The sequence below is a fragment of the Rhynchophorus ferrugineus genome, unplaced genomic scaffold, assembly GCF_030347505.1.
Source record: "Rhynchophorus ferrugineus isolate W39M unplaced genomic scaffold, kcgeb_rfMv2 rfM6, whole genome shotgun sequence".
Lineage (NCBI taxonomy): Eukaryota > Metazoa > Arthropoda > Insecta > Coleoptera > Curculionidae > Rhynchophorus > Rhynchophorus ferrugineus.
In genome coordinates, this window is record NW_027472585.1 from 44,141,916 (window position 1) to 44,164,063 (window position 22,148).

Genomic DNA, 22,148 nt, shown 5'->3' on the forward strand with positions numbered 1-22,148 from the left:
CGTTGTTTTTGATCGAAAATGAGCTCTTGCGGCACCCACTTCGCATAGAGCGTTCTTATACCCGAATATTCTTGAATGATATGATTTACACATTCAGTTGATATCTTTAGAGTGTCTGCTATTTTATTCAATTCCTAGTTACGGTCATTCAAAATCATTTTGTGGATCTTTTAAATGTTTTCTTCGGTAGCAATCTCTTTTGGGCGTCTACTGCGTTCACCGTTTTCGGCGCTCATTTCACCAAGTCTAAACTTAGCATACCAATCCTGGATGGTTGATTTTCCTGTGGCAGTATCCGGAAACTCGGCATCAAGCCATGTTTTTGTTTCAACTGTATTTATTCCCTTCAAAAAGCAATATCTTATCAACAAGCAAATTTCCTGTTTATCCATTTTTTCACAATAATAAAAGTCGCTTCACTCAAAATGTTGTAATTCACAAACTAATCTGAGAGCTGTCAAATTTATAACCGCATCTTTTGAGGGTTAGGGCTAACTAAAAAACATATGGATTTAATTCTAGTAGCGCCATCTATGTGTTAGGCCAGTGACTTTTCAATTGACCTGTTATAATATCAGTACATTCAATATTAATTTCTAATAATAGATCGTTTTAGAGGCTTATTATTTCGATAGTTATCCTTTAATAAAATCATGATTAGTTATATAAGCCTACGAATAATGAAAAGTAAGCAATAAAATATAACGACTTATAATCATATTATAGAAATATATAATGAATAATCACGCAATTTTCTAATCAGAATGATTAAAAAAAATGTTTCGTCCAATAAGAGTTGAGTAATTTGTTATATAAACCTGCGTGTGGAACACTAATATTAAAGAGCTAATATCTATAAAACTGTAACAAATATTTATATAGAATACATTCTTTGAGGTACTTGAACTTTAATGATATATAGATACCAAGTGGGTTAGATTTTATTTGTTGCTCTATATTCGGCTATAACAACAAAATTAGCGGGTCATATTTAAAACAAACGATGCTAGTTTTCAATAACAACATATAAATTAAATGTAAATAGTTTATTAGCGTTTATTTATACATTAAATTTCCGTTACAATTGCTTATTCTCACCAAAATGGAAATAACTAATTTAGGAAGCCTTAATTGCTCGAAAATTAATTAGCGAACAAACACAATTCGACAAAACCAAATTATTTCACTGTAACAGAACAATAACATTCATTGCGTACCAGACAAAAAATACAAACACGTATCTCGAATAATAATACTATTTAAAATTAACGGTGATTCGATGTGGCAACGAATACGGGGGTGTCGAGATTTGGGATCAAAAACACCGGATGTATTATATTAGTATATATTAATGTCTCTTTGATTAAGATACCTCCAGAAAATATATCATCAAGGCTTCAATCATATCTGGAAAATACTGTTAATAATCAGCACAAGAATAAGTGATACAGTGAATTAGTGAATACAGTGGATTAAATGCCTAGGAAGGAAAGGAAAACAAACTATTCTAGGTCAAAGTTAATAAAGATGTATTAGTCTAGAGGAGCCAAGGGCTGGGATTCTGCAGTGTACACTTCTAACTCTGGCTATATTCAATCTATATATGACTGATCTCCCCGTGTGAAACAAGAGGAAAATAATATTGTTAGATGACGAAATAGCTTATCGTTCCATCGACCAACAATTTTCGGATATAAACGAACCAGCAAAATGAGCTCAGTTTCTGAATACTGGAGATCAATTCATCTAAAACCCAAGCAATCATCTTCCATCACAAGCAGGACATTCATATTTGTAAACCTGTTATTGAAAAAATATTAATCCCTTGGTTTGTTTAAGTGCAGTTAAAGTATTTGCAGGTGAGACAACATACACTGCAGATGATCCTGAAAGTTTCCAGGTTTATCAGGAGTACACCAAACCAAAGAAAACTTTCCAATATATAAGCCAGTTTTCTGAAACATTACTTAACATTATTCGTCTCTGAGAGTCCAGCGTACATATTAATAAATTAAAATTAAGAACAGTGAAATTGCTTTATAGAAAATATATAAAATATAAAATAAAGTTAGGTGTAAGATAGATAAGTCTATTCCTAAATAAATGTAAGATGTGGATCCAAAACTACACAAAAAAAACAAAGTATCAGAGATACAATTATTGAGCTGTGCGTAACAAAAAAAAAAGTAATAACTAAAACCGTAAACAAAAGCATCTACTTTACATCAGACCTATCAATACTTATCACCAGGTTGAGCAAAATCCGGAAATATAAAAGATAACCATCATCATAGAAAAAATAATGTGCCCGTAACAAAGAAAATTAAATTCGGAAGATAAACGTGCACGTAATTCCACAAATTCTATTGAGATATTTTCGAAATTAGAGCCAAATTACTTTTGCCGACAAGATTTTATGGGACCGCTGACCAAATAATGAAATGGTATTTTCCTCCCGGCATCATAAAGAACGCCAATTAAGAGAACAAACTAAATATATATTAGAATAAACGGAATTCTCTCAGACAGAAAACGGAGACACGAACATACAAAACATCGCAAAATTATATTGTGTTTTGTTAAATATAAGGTCAGCTAATATGCAGTTTTATCTTAAGGCAAACTGCGGACATGATTATCCGACAATTTATAACAAATAATCATTTTAGTAAAATAACTTGTGAAAATACACTCGAATGCACTTATACATTATACAAATTCGTATGGGTATCTTCTGATTTCCTGCGTGTTGTCCAGTAGCTGTATTACTTTCAAGTTTCTGTGATTTAACAACTATAACAGGTTAATTGAAAAGTCTCCGACCCGACACATAGATGGTGCTACAAGAATTAAATCCAAATGTTTTTAGTTAGCCCCAACCCTCAAAAGATGCATGTATAAATTTGACAGTCGGGTTGTTCAGTTCGTGAATTATAGGATTTTGAGTGAAGCAACTTTTGTTATTGTGAAAAAAATTGATAAAAATTTAGAATTTCGCGTGTTGATAAAATATTGCTTTTCGAAAGGAAAAAATACAGTTGATGCAAAAACTTGGCTTGATGTCGAGTTTTCGGTCACTGCCCCTGGAAAAGCAACCATCAGGATTAGTATGCCAAGTTTAGACGTGGTGAAATGAGCACCGGAGACGGTGAACGAAGTGGACGTCCAAAAGAGGTTGTTACTGACGAAAACATTAAAAAACACAACAAAATGATTATGAATGACCGTAAATTGAAATTGAATGAAATAGCAGACACTCTAAAGATATTAACTGAACGTGTACATCATATCATTCACGAACATTTGGGTATGAAAAAGCTTTTGAGCAAAAACAACGACGAATTGATGATTCAGAGCAGTGTTTGAAGATGATCAAGCGTAATAAACCCGAGAATTTGGATAAACATGGCTCCATCATTTCACTACCAAGTCCAATCGACAGTCATTCGAGTGGACTGCACATGATGGATCCACTCCAAAGCGTGGGAGAACGCAACAGTCGGCTGGCAAGGTTATGGCGTCTATATTTTGGGATGCGCATGGAATAATTCTCGTTGACTAGCTTGAAAAAGCAAGGACCGCCAATAGCGATTATTATATAGCGTTATTGGACCGTTTGAAGGACGAAATCACCGAAAAACGGCCGCATTTGAAGATAAAGAAAGATCATTTGACGCTGAGTGTCAATGGAACGATGATTTTCAATAAATATTGTCACTATTTCTGCTCGTTCTTATGGCGTATATTTAATGGTTCAAGCGCAACTCAGCTAAACGTCACATAACCAAGATGACGTGCAATCAAAATGGTAGCGAACCTTTTGTCCCACATTATATTAGTACAACCGCATATTTACACCAAATCGGTTCAAATTGATTTAATGATTAAGTGATAAACCAATCTCCTTGATTTTAGGTCAAGTTAAGAGTAACTTAAAGTAATTTATGGAATAAACGACAATAACAAATTATTAAACGAATAAAAGAAAGTAAAAGCAAAACCAAAAAAAAAAACGGACTACAAAACGGACATGAAAAAGAATACAAATACCTCGAATTAGCACAACTAAGAAACGACAAATGAGACTTACTTCACAGATAAGTCGAAGTTATAGACGATTCTGTCTACAAACACAAAGATATCGCATTTGAACATAGACCTGTTACATCGCGACTTTTCCGAGGAGAAAAAAACAAATGGAAATGCTACGAGTTTCATTAGTTATACCGTCAAATTCATTTCCACGCACATAACGGAACCATTGTTCCCCTAATTTTCATTCGACTGAACTCATTGTAACCTCTGAACGTTACACAGAAGCCTCAAATGTCAAGTTTACTAGTAGATGGAAAATAGCGTTAGCGGTTAGATATTTATGATATGAAAGACAAACAAATGATAATCTTGGAATACAGTTTTTGCATAAAAATATTACAAAATCAAATTATATACAATTTAACATTAACATACTGATCAATACATTCCGGGACTAATTAATAATGCTCTTATAATTTGTCGCAGAGACAAATACATCTTCAATGGAGCTTTCCTCTGGGACAGCCAGTAGTCACAGATCTGGACTATACAGTGCTTGGTAAAGCAATTCGAAAAGCAATATGTAAATATGCTGCAAAAGCAATATGCTGTCTTCGCGAAACACCATTTTATTTTGTATTAGAATTATTTCTTACATCTCAATAATGCCCAATTTATTTTGCTATTAATAGTTTTGTCTTGAAATCGAAAGTTTGAGTTCTAGGTTACTTTGGACAGCTTTCACATACTACTATTCAGTCAGTTCGCATTTTTTTTAAATACCGGAATACTTCGTCACTTATGGCATATCCTCATTTTTTGCTTTTTATTATAACAGCTCCAATAGCGTCCTATTTCACTCATTGTTTTGAAAATACTACTGTAATCTTTAAATTAAAAAGCAAGTTGTAATGAAATTAATTGGGTTTAATTGATATGTCTCTTCATCGAAATATTCAACAAACCCGACGGTTCAAATTTTTTGAATGCTGAAGTCTATCACCGCCAAAAATACTCATTATATATGGCGTAAATTAAGTACAGTCTATTCAAAGTTATCTTGAACATAGGTCATTTAAATTTGTAACGTTAAAACGTCACAATGCACAACAAAATTCTAATCTAAATAGGATAATTGAACCAAAATGTTATCAAATATAGTTTAATATAACATTATAGTACATCTAAAAACTGCTGTTAATTAAACAACCACAATAGTTTATAGGTTAGAGTTATAACCTCTTATCACTATTGTCTTGAAGAATTTTGGATACGTCTGACAACCAGAGAACTTTGACAGGCTCATTCGTTTACTTGTTCGAACTAATCAGACAGCATTGTGTCTCTTTTTAATTAGAATAAAATAAGAAAGAAAATATTGTCTGATTCTGAAAGGAATTTACAAATTGCGACAGGCAATACATTAAACATTTTGATGGCGTATGTACAAAAAAACTTTGAATAGACTATATATGATATATCATGAACATCCATACGTCTAATAAGATTAGTATGGCCATTACAAAGTGGTACTATCATTTGTAGAAATAGAACGATATGAATGAACCGATATGATGAAAGGATGAGCCTGAACACAGATGGAGCTATATCTGGCCAATAGGCTGGAAGGTGAAATACCATCTTACAGGTCTTTTTTAACGAATTCCTGCACTCAACTGGTCTAAAAGCTTGCAAATATAATTTGAGATTGTTGTTTTACCAGTTGTATTTGCGTCAGTTTTAACATTTCAGTTCTACTGCTAATGAAAATAGTTTAACATGATGTTACGTAAATATGTTAATATACTGTTTATTTAATGAGTTTCGATAGGTTAAGTAAAGTTTCGCATAGAGGATGCGAGTATACATTAAAAATCATCGTGGTCCGGAGATTCAGTTACTTTCGGAACTATTCGTATATTCGGCTATTTGCTTTATGGATGTATTTTATTTATAATAATATATTTAACAAGACTTTCTGACATAAACTTTTTTATTTTGTTTTGAAACAAAATAGAGTAGATACGTTTTTTTAGTATTTAGTACAATACATAGTCTTGCGCTTAGACTTGGCAACACTGCGTGGTATTGTAAGCCAAGCGTTTCTCAAAAGAGATGGCTATGTACCGTATTATTTTTATTAAACGTTGGCCATTTATTTGTTGAAGTATTAAATTAAATTAACTATTTATTTATTTTTACTTAAAAAGAAGGCCTTTTAGTTTAACATTTCAGCGTTTTAACAGGATTACAAATATGGTAGGTTTAGTTTCAGTTGTTACAAATAGGATAAATTAATTAAATTACTTAAATTTTGCAATGAAGTAAATCAACATGTCAAGTTTGTTATATGACATACTTGGTAGCAATAGAAAGAAAGATTTCACCATGAGCCTGCCGCATAACTAAAGCCGATAACAAGAACGATCAAGAAAGATCATCTGCCTTCTCGGTGTCTCCAATTTAATGATTTTAGTATCCATACATACTGAATTTCGGCAGCATCTTTGTCGGATCCATAATATAGATGTTAAATAATTTAATCTATATTTTAAGAATTTGTAAGGCTTTGAAAGTTGGAAGCCACAGGATGATAAAGAAAAAAAATGTTTCTTAAATAATTTCTTAGAAAACAAGAAGTCAAGAAGCTTATATACCACTGTATAGGGACATATCATCAAGGTAGTATTTTCTATAAAACTACCGATATGTCAACAAGAAGGGTTACAAGCAAAAAATTAATTTGAGCCTGTCTATATAAGTTTGGTACAAAAATACAACACAACTGAAGCAATAGGCGGACGTTTTGGTACAAGAATGGGACAACATTATATTGGAAACCATTCAGACACTATTCTGCAAGTATTGCAACTTTTTTCAACGCAAATGGCGAATAAACACCTTATTAGTAATTAAATATTGCATATATATTAGGCGTTCATGTTATTTTCTCCATCCCCTGTATACATACCTGTAGAATTAGACTTTCCCCCTAAGATTGAACGATACAAGAAAAGCGAAAGTAAAAACGACTATAAAAATCCCTTGTTCCCACTTTATTGCCATCGGCTTAGAATAGAAAAGCAAGGAGAATAAGGTATTGATACTTGCGGTATTCAAATAAAAAGAGATAATATTACTTTGTAGAGAAACTGCCTATTTTATTCGTGCGGTTTTTTGCCCAGTCTCGCGCCAAAGTTGCTTTAAGTATATTGACTTGGTCTCGTCTTGGGGGGTGAAAAAGGTCGAAGAATGGAAATAAGACCGGATAGCTCGGGGTTCTATAAAATGGAGTTTACTTTTATTTTGGCGTAGAGTTTAAGAGTAACAATGTACTAAAAAAAGGACCAAATAGGTATCTTGAGACAGTACAATGTTTTTGCAACCAGATACCATAAAGAAATACTAGGTTGTTGAATAAATAAATTAGAACTAACAATGCGATCGCTTTTTATAACATTTACTTCATTTTTCATAAAAATATAAGATCAGCACATGAAATAATTTAAAGTTGAAGTATGAATTAGAAATATATTTTCTGTAAATTACTGGTATATTCAACTATGAAAGAAACAAAAAGGATAGATGTTAAAACTTCATCCAGAAAATAGCATCCTTCTCTGTATAGATGAGGAGAATATTGTCTTTCAGAAAGCATTTTTCACTCAGAAAATGGTAGGAGAAGGAGAGGAAAATAATGATTCTGGTTAAACGAATAAAGGGACTTAGTATTCAAAGTTGTTGTGAAGGCTTCATAGACTTTTCTGTTGGGACTAATTTCTAATTAGTTTCCTAAGTAAATACATAAGCTACCAAATACTGAATGAATGGGAATGTACCTAACACTCAATGGTACCTCACTCAATGGATACCCGATTCCTCAAGCAGAATCAGCTAAATCAGGTTAGAGACAAAGCAAAACACATTAGAACCAAAAATAAAACAACTATAGTGGGTAGTCAGAAGCTACTTTCAACTTGATCTAAAATCAAAAAGATTCATTTATCCGACAATCATAAAGCCAATTTGAACCTATAGGGTGCAAATATGGGCTGCACAAAAAAAATCAAATGAACTAGTCATACAACTTTGAAAAAAAAATCTTTGATTAATTACCAATACCTATAGCTACGTAACCAACGAAGAACTGCACAATGACCTGGATATCAAATGGATTGGCGAAGTTATCCAAGATTTCACCTTAAAACACAAAAGAAGATTGCTAAATCATACTAACGTGGAAGCAATACAACTACTGCACAACGCGCAGGATGATATCAGAAGATTGAAGCGAATCAAACCATATGAAGTGTATACCTTTAGTGTAAACTATAGCTTAAGTTATTACAATTTCATAATTGAGGAATACATATTGATGTATTTATCCCGCATTCGTCTTGCTTAAGAATAAATCCAAGTACAAATAAATGTAGTAATAAATTAATGTATAATTAAGATGGTACTAAGCATATCTAATAATGATGTTATCAAAAAAAAAATTAAATATTTTTGTAGGTAAGGTGTTGATTTTATCCAAACAAGTAAGGGGCATGAATAATGAAAGTAAGATGCAAAAGAATGACGTTAGCTGATTAACTTAAGCTACTTGAAAATAACAATAGTAGTGTCACTCTTAGCACAATAACTCACTAACTTATGAGTAAGAATATCATGAAATTTTAACAACTTACTCTTGAAAGTTGGTCCTAACTGAAAATGTGGTGAATGCAATAAAACTAGCGCCATCTATGTGTTAGACTCGAGACTTTTCAAGTGTTATAACTGTTTTTATATTAACCAATAACTATTTGAAACATATGACAACAAACAGAATAAATAAAACCATTCCAATAGCAAAACGCTTAAACCGCAGGCTTAACTAAAACGAGCGCCCATTTTTCATTAATTTATTTTCGAATTCTGACCGGCCGCACGGAGTTATCTCTAGCATTCGTGTTTTCCGTACGCCACGTACATACCAGCGCATATATCGGAGCGCACATTACATTTAAATTATAATTTTGTTTTGCTTCCGTCAATAATTTATAGCGTTTAATTGTGGCCCTCGGCTATAATGCGCGGGAAAGGTCGTAATTTCGTTATACAATCTAGTGACCAGTGGCTATGGTTTTTCTAATTGGCGCAGTTCATTTTTGCATAAATCATCAATTGGTTTATTTGCGATACCTGATTGAAGAAATAGGATTTAGGGAATGGAGAATGTACGGGTAATATTATTTAAATTAAAATGAATATACGTGGTATGACAATTGCTTGGGGCAGTTAGTTTTATATGTAATTATATTTTCCGACGGTAGAATAAGCCAGAGAGAGATGTATATATTCTTACACGTACTAACTTTAAGAAAAAAGAGAAAAAAATAATTACTGAATACTATTAACATGCAATGTATAATTTAATTTTAAGGAATTAGAATTACTTTTATATTGGTTATAGTTAGTAACCCCACAAATGTTTTATTGTATTTTAATATATCAATTACTATCTTTAAATAACATAGTATAATAAATATAGATAATTCAATAGAACATAAACAAAACCTTAAAACTAACGATATATCTGCGATACCATTTTTGTAGTACGATTTGTCCTTTGCTTGAAAATAGGCCCCAGACTCGGAGATCACCTCAACATTCGACGAAAGTTTCTTCCCAGCGAGCATCATGGATTTTTGCCATCGTTTTCACTGACTTGTGACACGGTGCATTGCCTTGGTGAAGCAGCACTTTCTTTTTGTTCAAATACGGCCGTTTTTCCGCGGTTTCGACATTCAAACCGTCCAATAACGCTATATATTAGTCACTGTTGATGGTCCTTCGTTTTTCAAGGTAGTCAATGAAAATCATTCCATGCGCATCCCAAAATACAGACGCCATAACCTTGCCAGCCGACTTTTGCGTTTTCCCAAGCTTTGGAGCGGGTTCATCGTGTGCAGTGCACTCAGATGACCGTCGATTGGACTTCGGAGTGAAACGAAGGAGTCCTGTTTCATCCATTGTCACATATCGACGCAAAAACTCAGGTTTATTACGCTTGATCATCTTCAAACACTACTCTGAATCATCAACTCGTCGTTGTTTTGGTCAAAAGTGAGCTCGCGCGGCACCCACTTTGCATAGAGCTTTCTCATACTCAAATATTCGTGAATGATATGATGTACACGTTCATTTGGTATCTTTAGAGTGTCTGCTATTTCATTCAGTTTTAATTTGCGGTCATTCAAAATCACTTTGTGGATTTTTCTAATGTTTTCGTCGGTAACAATCTCTTTTAGGTGTCCACTAGGTTCACCATCTTCGGTGCTCATTTCACCATATTTAAACTTAGCATACCAATCTTTGATGGTTGATTTTTCTGGTGCAGTGTCCGGAAACTCGGCATCAAGCCAAATTTTTTCTTCAGCTGTATTTTTTCCCTTCAAAAAGCAATATTTTATCAACACTCGAAATTCTTTTTTATCCATTATTTTTCACAATAACAAAAGTTGCTTGATTCAAAATGCTATAATTCACAAACTAATGATCCGACAGCTGTCAAATTTACACACGCATCTTTTGAGGGTTACTGCTAACTAAAAACAATCTAAAAACATATGGATTTAATTCTAGTAGCGCCATCTATGATTATTATGGTATATATAAATACTGTTATAGTATAATAAATTATACAGAGTTTACGCCTTGAAGACTAATACTATGCCGATATCAGAAGTTTGGTTATAAATAAGGCACAGAGCGACTCACGACGTCCCAAGCAATACTGAGAATATTTAAATATTTTTAACAGTAGGGACGCACACGCCAGCGTAGTATATTCAATCTACCAGATCACGATTATTTTCAGTGTATCCTAACTAAGATTCAGAGCGTTTATATTGAAAACAGAACAAAAATTTAATGATAAATAACTAAAATGGGGTATAATGTTCATAAAAAAACACTCCAATAATTGATATGAGACATTCCTCGGCAGATTTTACAACCAACTATCCCCTTTTTTCAATGTTGGAACAATTATTACATCGTCGTTTGAATAGGGATATTAATGTATGGAATATAAAGCATTTGAACAATTAATTTCAACTTCAGTTGAAATAAAACAAATCTTAATGCTTCACAAACCCCCGATATCATTATATTTCTGCATAGACCCGATCCACCCTTATTGGAAATACTCTATATAAACTCTACGTGAAAGATTACGAACAAACCCTAAATGTATCAAGTCAGCGTTCGAGTTTCAATTGTTAAATGATTAAATTATAAAAATACATGCACTACATTTTCTAACTTGTGGCTTGTGTTCAGGGAATGATTGTTTAATTCCTGCAATATGAGTAATATCACATAACTCACGTCAGTCTATTTATTTAAAGTCAGAAAATATATATGAAACAGACTAAGCGCATTTTCCAACAGATTTACAACATCTATCGAACCGCATTTACGGTGCAGGAAAATTAAAAATATCTCCGATGGAAACCAAAAAACTGTTATTATGTTTATATTAATTTAATCGCCCCACAACACATTAAATTTACTTGGGATAGGTCCATTGGAACCATTCCAGCCGGTTGTTTATTCCAAATAATAAATGCATCTTAAACGATTCGTTGTTTTACAAATATCATATATATTTTTACGTATTTATATTTAAAATGCAGCATATTAAATAATAAGAAATGAACCAAATATAAAGTTGGTGAAAAACTAATTTAGGTTTTTCTGATAGATGATATAAATGCCAGATATCTTTAATGATACTTATTCAATGCTTATTTAATTTAAAGTTATTGTGTCTTAAAAAATAAGATTTTTCTTTAAATTTATTTTTTGCATTGTTACTAGTCATTTCCAAATAACCTACAGTTTGTCTTTACAATAACTTAAATCCAGATATATATGTAGTTTCTAGTGTAATAATATTTATGTGTTAACACTGCTATTTTTTTATTAAATGCACTTCACTACATATGATTACTACACTAGACAAGTTTGATTCTTTGGAGTCTGTGTCTTATTTTGGTGTTATCCAAAAGTTGCAATACTTCGGTATTGACATGATAATAAAGTATCCTCTTATATCTTTTTGCAACTGTTTTGATTTATGAATTATGATGAATTATAGATTGATATAATTTGTGTTGTTGTTATATTTGTGATACAATATAATTTTCATTGAGAACATTTTTTTTGGAGAAAAAAACATTTAAACTCGAAAACACAAAATACAAATTCAAATAAGATAAATTAATTTTTTCGACCAAAAAGTAATTTGACAACACAAATCCTTCTTATATGCTTCTAACTGATTAATACGTCTAGTTTTTATCACAATGCAGTTCTTCATTAAGATATATCCAATCCAATTGAGGTAGTGTGCAATTTGAAAATTCTTCCTTGTAACAATATGTGTTATATTTTTCATTGTCTCTTTTTTTAATAGACATATTTTACCTTCATCCACTTGTTCTGGAACCATTGTTTGATGCGTTGTCTTCATTTAACATGCTCTCTTATGTCTTTCTTGAGCTTTCTCGGAAACTTCTTGGTTTTTGCAATGCTTGAAACAAGCTATCTGTGCAATTTGTCATTTCTCAGGTGTTTTTTAATGTTTAACAAGCGATAATATTAACAAAAGATGGTAAAACATCACCAGTGAAAAGAAACAGTAGGTGAAAACTCCCAACCTGACAGATTGTGGCCAGTTAACGAAAAACTACCAGAGAAAAAAGTGACAGCGGAACTCTATGTCACTTTATGGAAGGGCTGTGATTGTAAAACCCTTTATAATGAAACCCCGTGCTAAACTGCAAAAGAAGTGGTGCACCGATAATAAAACCTGGACCTGATTGGAAAAATGTGGTATGGTTCGATGAACCCTCGTTTATAATATTTCTAATAAACATACAGGTGTATGTATGGAGAACCTCAAAAGAAACCCACTATGTAAACTACCTATATCCTACAGTTAAGCATAGGGTACATTCAGTTATGATTTGGGCGACAATATCGTGATATAGATGCTCTCTCATTCACGTCACTGGTAATGCAGCGAATGAATATCTCGACGTTCTAAACGATAAGTGGCTCAAATCATTATGATTCTTAAACCTGGGAAAAAATCAGAAGACGTCTCCTCTTATCGTCCTATAAGCCTGTTTTGAAAAAGCTTTTGCCTCATACACACTTTCAACTGCTGAAATCATACCTCACAGACAGACAGACAGATTTTATAGTCAATATATTCGGGTGTTCCGCAGGGCAGTATTGCTGGCCGATTGTTATATCTATTGTATACAGATGGACTATCAACCTCAAGAAACACTACTGTTGTTGCAACGTATGCTTACGATACAGTGATTTTATCATCACACGAGGATCTAATATCAGCTACAAGAAACGAATTGTGGTTGAAAACGTGGCGTATTAAAGCAAATGAGACAAAATCTACCTATGTGACATTCACCCTTTGTAAAAGAATATGTCCATCAGTAAAATTGAATAATCATGAACTTCCGCAAGCAGACAACGTTAAATATCTGGGATGCATTTTGATTGCCGTTTGGCATGGAAAAACACATATAGTGAGAAAACGCAAACAGCTTGAGCTTAAACTAAACCAAATGTGTTGGTCGACAGAGCGTAAATGTAAGTTATTATTAGATAACAAGGTTTTGCTGTATAAGTCAATACTTAGCCCAATCTCGACCTATGGTATTGAACTGTGGGGTACTACCAGCAAATCTAACATAGCTATCCTCCGGAGGTTCCAGAATAAAGTGTTGCTAGTCATCGTCGATGCCCCATATTACGTGTCCAACAAACTGATTCAGCGCAATATTCCCTTAGAACCCATAACGAGTGTGATTCGAACTGTTAGTGTAAAGACTATTAGTTAATCCTAATGCATTCGTCAAACAGTTAAATATGCGCGATGACAGTATAGAGTATAGAGTGAGACTTAGTAATAGACACATAGAGTGAGACTTACTAATCTTTAGAATGAGTTAGAATAGACTTTAGAATAAGCTAGGATAGACTTTAAAATATGTTAGGATAGTATCTAGAATAATATTTAGATTATAAGTTGTACAGTAGATCACTTACTAAAGTTATATTCTACATGTCAGGATAGTTATATAACGGAAATCATATAATAATACTTATTGCCCACGGGCAGATTGTTGAAGTTCTATGAGATCAATAAAAAAAATTCTAATGACGAAGCTCTCCCAATACTGCGGTATAAATTTCCCGTGTTAATTAAATTGCATCTATTCCGCAAAGGAATGTAGCTGTCTTAAGAGTAAATGGTTATTCAACACTTTATTAACAAATAAATATCGTATATATCATTAGATTTCCCATGAACCTCTATTTTGGTCGATAACGCGCTGCCTGGATGAACAGCGTTTATTTATTACACCCTATATAATCAACAAAATACGTCAAATATGCAGACATTAATGAGTTTTTCAACTGATCAAAGAACATCCGTAATCCCATCTGATTTCCATCGTGTGTACGTTTTTCCCCAAAACGAATAGCATTACACGATTATTACCAATTAAGCCCTCCAACTGCCAATCGGTCGGTCGAATTCTAATGGATATCACGTGTGGTATCGTACGGGTTCCACAAGTGTTTTGCGGCCTCTGGAAAATTAGACCGACGTTGCCTCCTCCGCCTACTAGTTACCGCTTCGGTCGAGGCATGCAACTTTGCAAGTCGGCGTCACCTTTAATTTGGTCGATCTCGTGGCTAATTTAATCAATCGTGGCCCTCTCGGGCAATTTACATGAATTAGACCGGGTCCGGGGTGGGTTGGCTGAACGCGAGTTCCCATTTACGACACAGAATTTGTAGAAACGGACTAGTTTATTGGGACTCGACGTAATGCCGTGAGTTATGGTACGGAAAAGGGTAGCAGAACAGGACGTAAACGTTGTTAAGAGCAATTAAAATTTTCATTTGATTATTTCATTTAATATATTGCAACCCATCGTAGTCCAACTAGAAATAAACAATATATATTACAACCCCAACATCACACACATTCAGATAAATGGCCGTTAGACATTATAATCTATAAAAATCTAATGTAGTATCACCAGGCATCATATTACTCGTCTACTGTGTTTGTTCCTTCAACATAGCCAACAGTCTGACACATAGATGGCGGTACTAGAATTAAATACATATATTTTTTAGTTAGCCCTAACCCTCAAAAGATGCATGTATAAATTTGACATCTATCGGATCATTAGTTTGTGAATTATAACATTTTGAATGAAGCAACTTTTGTTATTGTGAAAAAAATGTATGAAAAGGAATTTCGTGTGTTGACAAAATATTGCTTTTTGAAGGAAAAACATACAGTTGAAGCACTGTCCCAGAAAAATCAACCATCAAGGATTGATAAGCTAAGTTTAGACCGTAAATTGAAATTGAATGAAATAGCAGACACTCTAAAGACATCAACTGAACGTGTATATAATATGATTCACGAATATTAGGGTATGGGAAAGCTCTGTGCAAAGTGCGTGCCACGCGAGCTCACTTTTGACCAAAAACAACGACTAGTTTATGATTCGGAGCAATGTTTGAAGATGATCAACAGTAATAAACCCGAGTTTTTGCGTCGATATGTGACAATGGATATAATATATGGATATGGATATGACATGGCTCCATCATTTCACTCTGAAGTCCAATCGACAGTCATCCGAGTAGACTGCACACGATGAACCTGCTCCAAAGCGTGGGAAAAAGCAACAGTCGGCTGGCAAGGTTAAGGCATCTGTAATTTGGGATTCGCATGGAATTTTTATTAATTACCTTAAAATTGGAACGACCATGAACAGCGACTATTACATAGCGTTATTGGACCGTTTGAAGGATGAAATCGCTGAAAAACGGTCGCATTTGAAGAAAAAGAAAGTACTGCTTCACCAAGACAATACACCGTGTCACAAGTCAGTGAAAATGATGGCAAAAATCCATGAATTGAGCTTTAAATTGCTTATTCATCCACCATATTCTGCAGATCTGGCCTCCAGCGACTATTTCCTGTTCTCAGATCTCAAAAGAATGCTCGCTGGGAAGAAATTTTCGTCGAATGAAGAGGTGATCGCCGAAACTGAGGCCTATTTTGAAGCAAAGGACAAATCGTACTACAAAAATGGTATCGAAATGGTGGAGATTTGTTATAATCAGTGTATCACCCTTGAAGGGAATTAAGTTGAATAAAAAAAACTAATTTTGCCAAAAAAAAATTGTTTTACTATGCTAGGCCGGGGAATTCTTGAATTGACCTGTTTCATCAATTTATCTCAAATAAACAACATTTAAATCGACTGCCAACACAATATATTTTAACATTTTAATGCAAAAAGTTTCGTATTTATCAAGGGAGACAATTTATTTAATGATTTATGAGTGATATGGATGGGAGTATAACTTCGAAAAAACAACATTCGCCCGACACAGTGTTAACAAACATAAATTATTTCAACCCCATATAACACCTGTTCTAATAAAGCTTTAAGCGATATGTTAGCGACAATGTGTAGCCGATTATGCGCTCTAACCAAAATAACACAAGTCTGCAATAATAATATACAATAATCAACAATATATAGAAAAAATGCCGGGGTCTCAGCAAATGGGTTATTGCACCAATATAGAAGGTTTCATACATGATACAGCAAAACAACGTACAGAAAATAAATTTCGTACACCCCAGAGAAACTTACAAGAACATCGAATTGATCCATCGCATATTAAAACATGAACATTATGGTTGACAGGACAATAAGCGGGACCAATGTAATTTATTTTTATCTATGGGATAGCACAGACCGAGCGAATCGCTGAACCAAAAAGAGTTAGTTCGCAGAAATCAGCAAATCAGCAAATTGTTCTCCAACCCATTATATATTTGAACTGGACAGCTTATAATGTCTAAATTTAATAATAATTAGCTTTGAGCATAATCGATATATTGTAATAAACGGTTCGAAAGTATTGATTTGAATAATCGAATGATCATTCGAAATATATCGATCATTAAATTTGTTATAAAACCAAAGCCTAAAAAATAGTTTTATCTCAAAACACACACTATTTATAACAATATATATAAAATAGTTTGCAATAATCGATATATTGTAATAATCGATTCGAAAGTATCGATTTGAATAATCGAATGATCATTCGAAATATATCGATCATTAAATTTGCTATAAGTTTGCAATAATCGATAGATTTCGATATATTTCGATTATACTGATATACAATTCATAGTAGAATACCACTAACAGCCACAAAAAAAAACAAATTTCAACAACAGCAACCTTAATTCCTTTAAAATTCCCACCGCGATTTAGCACAAAGATGCATCTTAAATTAAAAACAGAATTTAAGGAAACAAATAAAACCTCGAATCAACACAAAGCAATCAGGCGCGCTTGTAGTGCGACAAACAGTGGAAGCGGACGTATTTCCATTGAAATATTGCAGCAGGTTTCTAATAAAAATCAATTCCCCTGCAATATTCTAACCGCGTACTTAGACAGATACATATTGCATCAAGAAACATATTTCCGCCGCATTTATATAAAAATGATAATAGCAGGAATATAGTCCCTGACATCTCAATTCGAAATTTAATATGCATCCTACGAAGACAGCAAAAATAGGCAGACAGAACAATATTTTGTATAGTAGAATATCCGGAAGAATAGCTTGTCATATTCAACATTGCCCAAACCCAAGTGTCTGTGTTGTATTGAAATAAATTTCAATTATTATTAGGCTTGATTAATAACAGGTCAATTGAAAAGTCCCCAGCCTGACACAATGGATGGCACTACTAGAATTAAATCCACATATTTTACCAATATGTATGCTAAGTTTAAACGTGGTGAAATGAGCACCGAAGACGGTGAACGCAGTGGTGGACGCCCAAAAGAGGTTGTTATCGACGAAAACATTTAAAAAATCCACAAAATGATTTTGAATGACCGTAAATTGAAATTGAATAAAATAGCAGACACTCCAAAGATATCAACTAAACGTGTACATCATATCATTCACGAATATTTGAGTAAGAGAAAGCTCTATGGAAAGTGGGTACCGCGCGAGCTCACTTTTAACCAAAAACAACGACGAGTTAATGATTCGGAGCAGTGTTTGAAGATGATCAAGCGTAATAAACCCGAGTTTTGCGTCGATATGTGACAATGGATGAAACATGGCTCCATCATTTCACTCCGAAGTCCAATCGACAGTCATCCCAGTGGAATGCACACGATGAACCCGCTCCAAAGCGTGGGAAAACGTAATAGTCGGCTGGCAATGTTATGACGTCTCTATTTTGGGAAACACATGGAATAATTTTCACTAACTACCTTGAAAAAGGAAGGAGCATAAATAGCGACTATTACATAGCGTTATTGGACCCTTTGAAGGACAAAATCGCCGAAAAACGGTTGCATTTGAAGAAAAAGAAAATGCTGCTTCACCAAGACAAGGCATCGTGTCACAAGTCGGTGAAAACAATGACAAAAATCAATGAATTCGGCTTCGAATTGCTTCCTGATCCACCGTATTCTCCAGATCTGGCCCCCAGCGACTACTTCTTGTTCTCAGATCTCAAAATAATACTCGCTGGGAAGAAATTTTCGTCGAATGAAGAGGTGATCGCCGAAACTGAGGCCTATTTTAAGCAAAGGACAAATTGTATTCAAAAATGGTATCGAAAATTTGGAAGGTCGCTATAATCAGTGTATCACCCTTGAAAGGAATTATGTTATTATGTAAAAAGCTAATATTGACAAAAAAAAATGTGTTGGAAATATACTGGAATATAATATTATATTGGAAATATGTAGTTAAATCTTGCAAGGCGTGGATGGTCTGTGGTATAATTAACATCGGTAATATAATCCTGAGAATACCATTCTAATGAAAGTATTTACTATTTCAACTACCTAGTCTAAGGTATACTTTATCGAGATAAATAACACTGTTGATTTGAAGTTAAACCTCATTTATTTTGTTTATTGTGTATATGAGTCCTTAATATTTTTATTATTTTTTCAATTACCAAATAATATGGAAAATTAAACTTAATATAATGTGAAGGAATATAATATAATATAATAGGAAGTCGAATAAAATAAGATTCGAATGCCAACTATAGAGAAGAAAATGAACTCCTAACTGAACTAACTGCTGTTCACTACTGGCCATGTATTATCAAAATACAAAGAAAAATATTAACTAAATTCAAACCTTCAATAAGTGTCAATAAAATCCCATCATGGTTAGATTACAATAAACCAATAAAAAATATCTGGTTTGTTGTACAATAAATAGTTCTATGAGCTCTATAGTTCACAAGGTTAAAACTATTTACTAAACTAAACTATCAGTGATACATATTTGATTAGACAATGTGATATTATCAAGATCTTACTGATTAGTATGTAAGTGTTACGGAGGACAGAAGTTTCACACTTGTGGAACACTTTGAACAATACTTGCGTATAGATAATGTATGAACCTAAATGTCATCAATGAAGTCAAGTAAATGAAGAAAAAGCTTTCCTAAATACTTGTATAAAGAACTTGATGAAATATTGCAGTTGCATTTGCCTTATAAGTTTGTAACAATATTATTAAATAAATTGTACAGTTTGTGCATTTTATTTACCCAAATATTACAAGGACATTTTGTACAATGCTGGATACACTCTTTCATTCCACAGAGTTGTTAAAAGTCTAAGAAAATCAATAAAAAAACAATCATCATCAAATATATATAAATTAAACCTATTTGTGTTGTGGTTACTATCAAGTATATAGAAATTAAGATTTTTATTAAATTCATTTGCATTTTCTTCTTGATATCGATAAATAATTCTGTAATATCAATTTTTTTAGAAAAATCCGAAATTACATGTTCGCCAACCATATATATATCTAAAGGATCTACGATAATCTAATAAAGGTATATTTGACGTGTTATCTTGACGTAAACATACATTTCCACCGGAAAACTAAATTACTTCATTCTTTGTTACCAGCGACAATAAAACGTTACCTATTTCCCCTCTCCCAAAAAAAAAAGTACACGGATATAAAAATAAAACGCAAGGAGACAGGTGTGAGGGCAAATTTGAAATGTTGACATAAAGCGTGCCCCATAATAAAATAGCTCAATTTTTTTCTGGCAACGTTTTATTGTCTTGTGTACAAATTCGTCTCTTATCATCTAGACAACAGTTATTAAATAAGATGATTGATGGCCTTTGGTGTAATGTTTCTTTTACATGTTTCATTATTGGTTTCACAATTACAACTCTATCAACTTTATTATTAGAGATGGTTATATTTGTTTTATTATTCTGTGATAATTGATTGAGATATTCTAGTAAACGCAAGTTTATAGTTGATAAAAAAGAGGTCCATTTCAAATTATTAGCTTTAGGAAAATTATTTGGAAAATTATCTGGATCAGTGAATATTTCATATGAATATAAGCAATATGTTATGCTTAATCTGAGACACAGCAAGTTATGGATTCAAAAGAAGAAAAAATGATTAGCATACAAATTGATTGGAAATAGCGTTATGAATTCCTTTTCAGACAAAATAGTAGAGTTTTCTCGGGCGTATTGTGACTGACCATGAAAAGTATATATATTGCGACAATATCAAACGTAAAAAGTCATGGTTTAGTCCTGAAGAATCATCCACAACGGCACCAAAGCGAGATACTCATGATTATAAAGTAGTGCACTCTATATGACCAGCAGGTCTGGCCATATTACGGTTTTACAAACTGCTAAAACCGAATGAAACTGTTATTGCAGATATTTAAAAATGTCAACTGAATATATTCCACGTCGTATTATTGCAAAAAAGCAGCAATAACAAGTAACAAATCTAAAGTCAAATCCTTGCATGACAACGCTTTGCAAAAGTTATGAAGGATACATTGTTGCAGCTCGAATGAACAGCTCTGCTGCACCCATTGAAGATGACAATGAATAAATATACAAATTGCGGTAATGTCGACTGTATTGTCTATCTCTTCATTCTCACAATTAACGAGAAACCGTTGAATAAAGAAGTTTAATAAGTGTCGTACATTTAATAACCAATGAAATTACAACATAGTCTTGAAAATATGCACATGTGAAAATAGAATAGATCTTTTAAATAACGGTTTTAGTACCAACTACATTTTTTTTTAGAAATACCGAAATAATATAATATTTTTAGCTATTTCCATGAAATAATTTTTTAAATAATTTATACGTTTCATTAAAATAAAGAATTTTATAAAGTTTTTTTAACTTTACTACAGCTACATATATATACAGCATATTTTACAAGTGTTACATATTTCTGTTGACTAAAATAGAATTTAAATACATACGTTGCATAGTATTTAATATAATCCTACATACATCACTGCCAATTTAGCCAGATCTGTAATGGTCTCTTTATCAAGCAATATTTATACAGTTGAAATACCAAAATAGGTAAATATAAAGGCAATAAACTATAATATTGGGAATAAGTAAGCTTTATTCATACATTCGCTCACTATAAATGGTAAACATTGTAAACAAATCTTAAGAGGGCTATCAAACCTTTTTAACCCTGAATACTATATAAGATATTCCTTGTTTAATAAAAATAGAAGCAGCAAAAAATAATGACATTGAAGAATAATCTATAATGACAGTTTTAGCGGAAAATAACATCTTTAATGAAATTATATAGCTCAAAATTATCTATTATATGCAATTAATTAGTGTATTTTAGATAAGAAGTTTAGAATATTAAAAAAAACAAAATATTTTCGCTATATAATATATATAATATTATAAAACAAAGTAAAATTGTAACAAAATTTAGATTTTTATGATTTAAAAATAAAATCAGAAATATCAAAAAAATCAGAAATGATATAACTCTGATATGGTAGAAAAATATATAGAGAATGCTCACTATGCAGTAAATCGATTTGTAGTAGTAAAATTTGAATGAACATTTTAACCATCTTGAAAAAA

General features: G+C 32.7%; 1 protein-coding gene across 2 annotated transcripts in view; it reads right to left on the reverse strand.

The window, feature by feature from the left end:
* sm (heterogeneous nuclear ribonucleoprotein L) overlaps positions 1-22,148 on the reverse strand; it is a 500,688-nt gene that overhangs the window by 259,379 nt on the left and 219,161 nt on the right. The window lies entirely within an intron of this gene.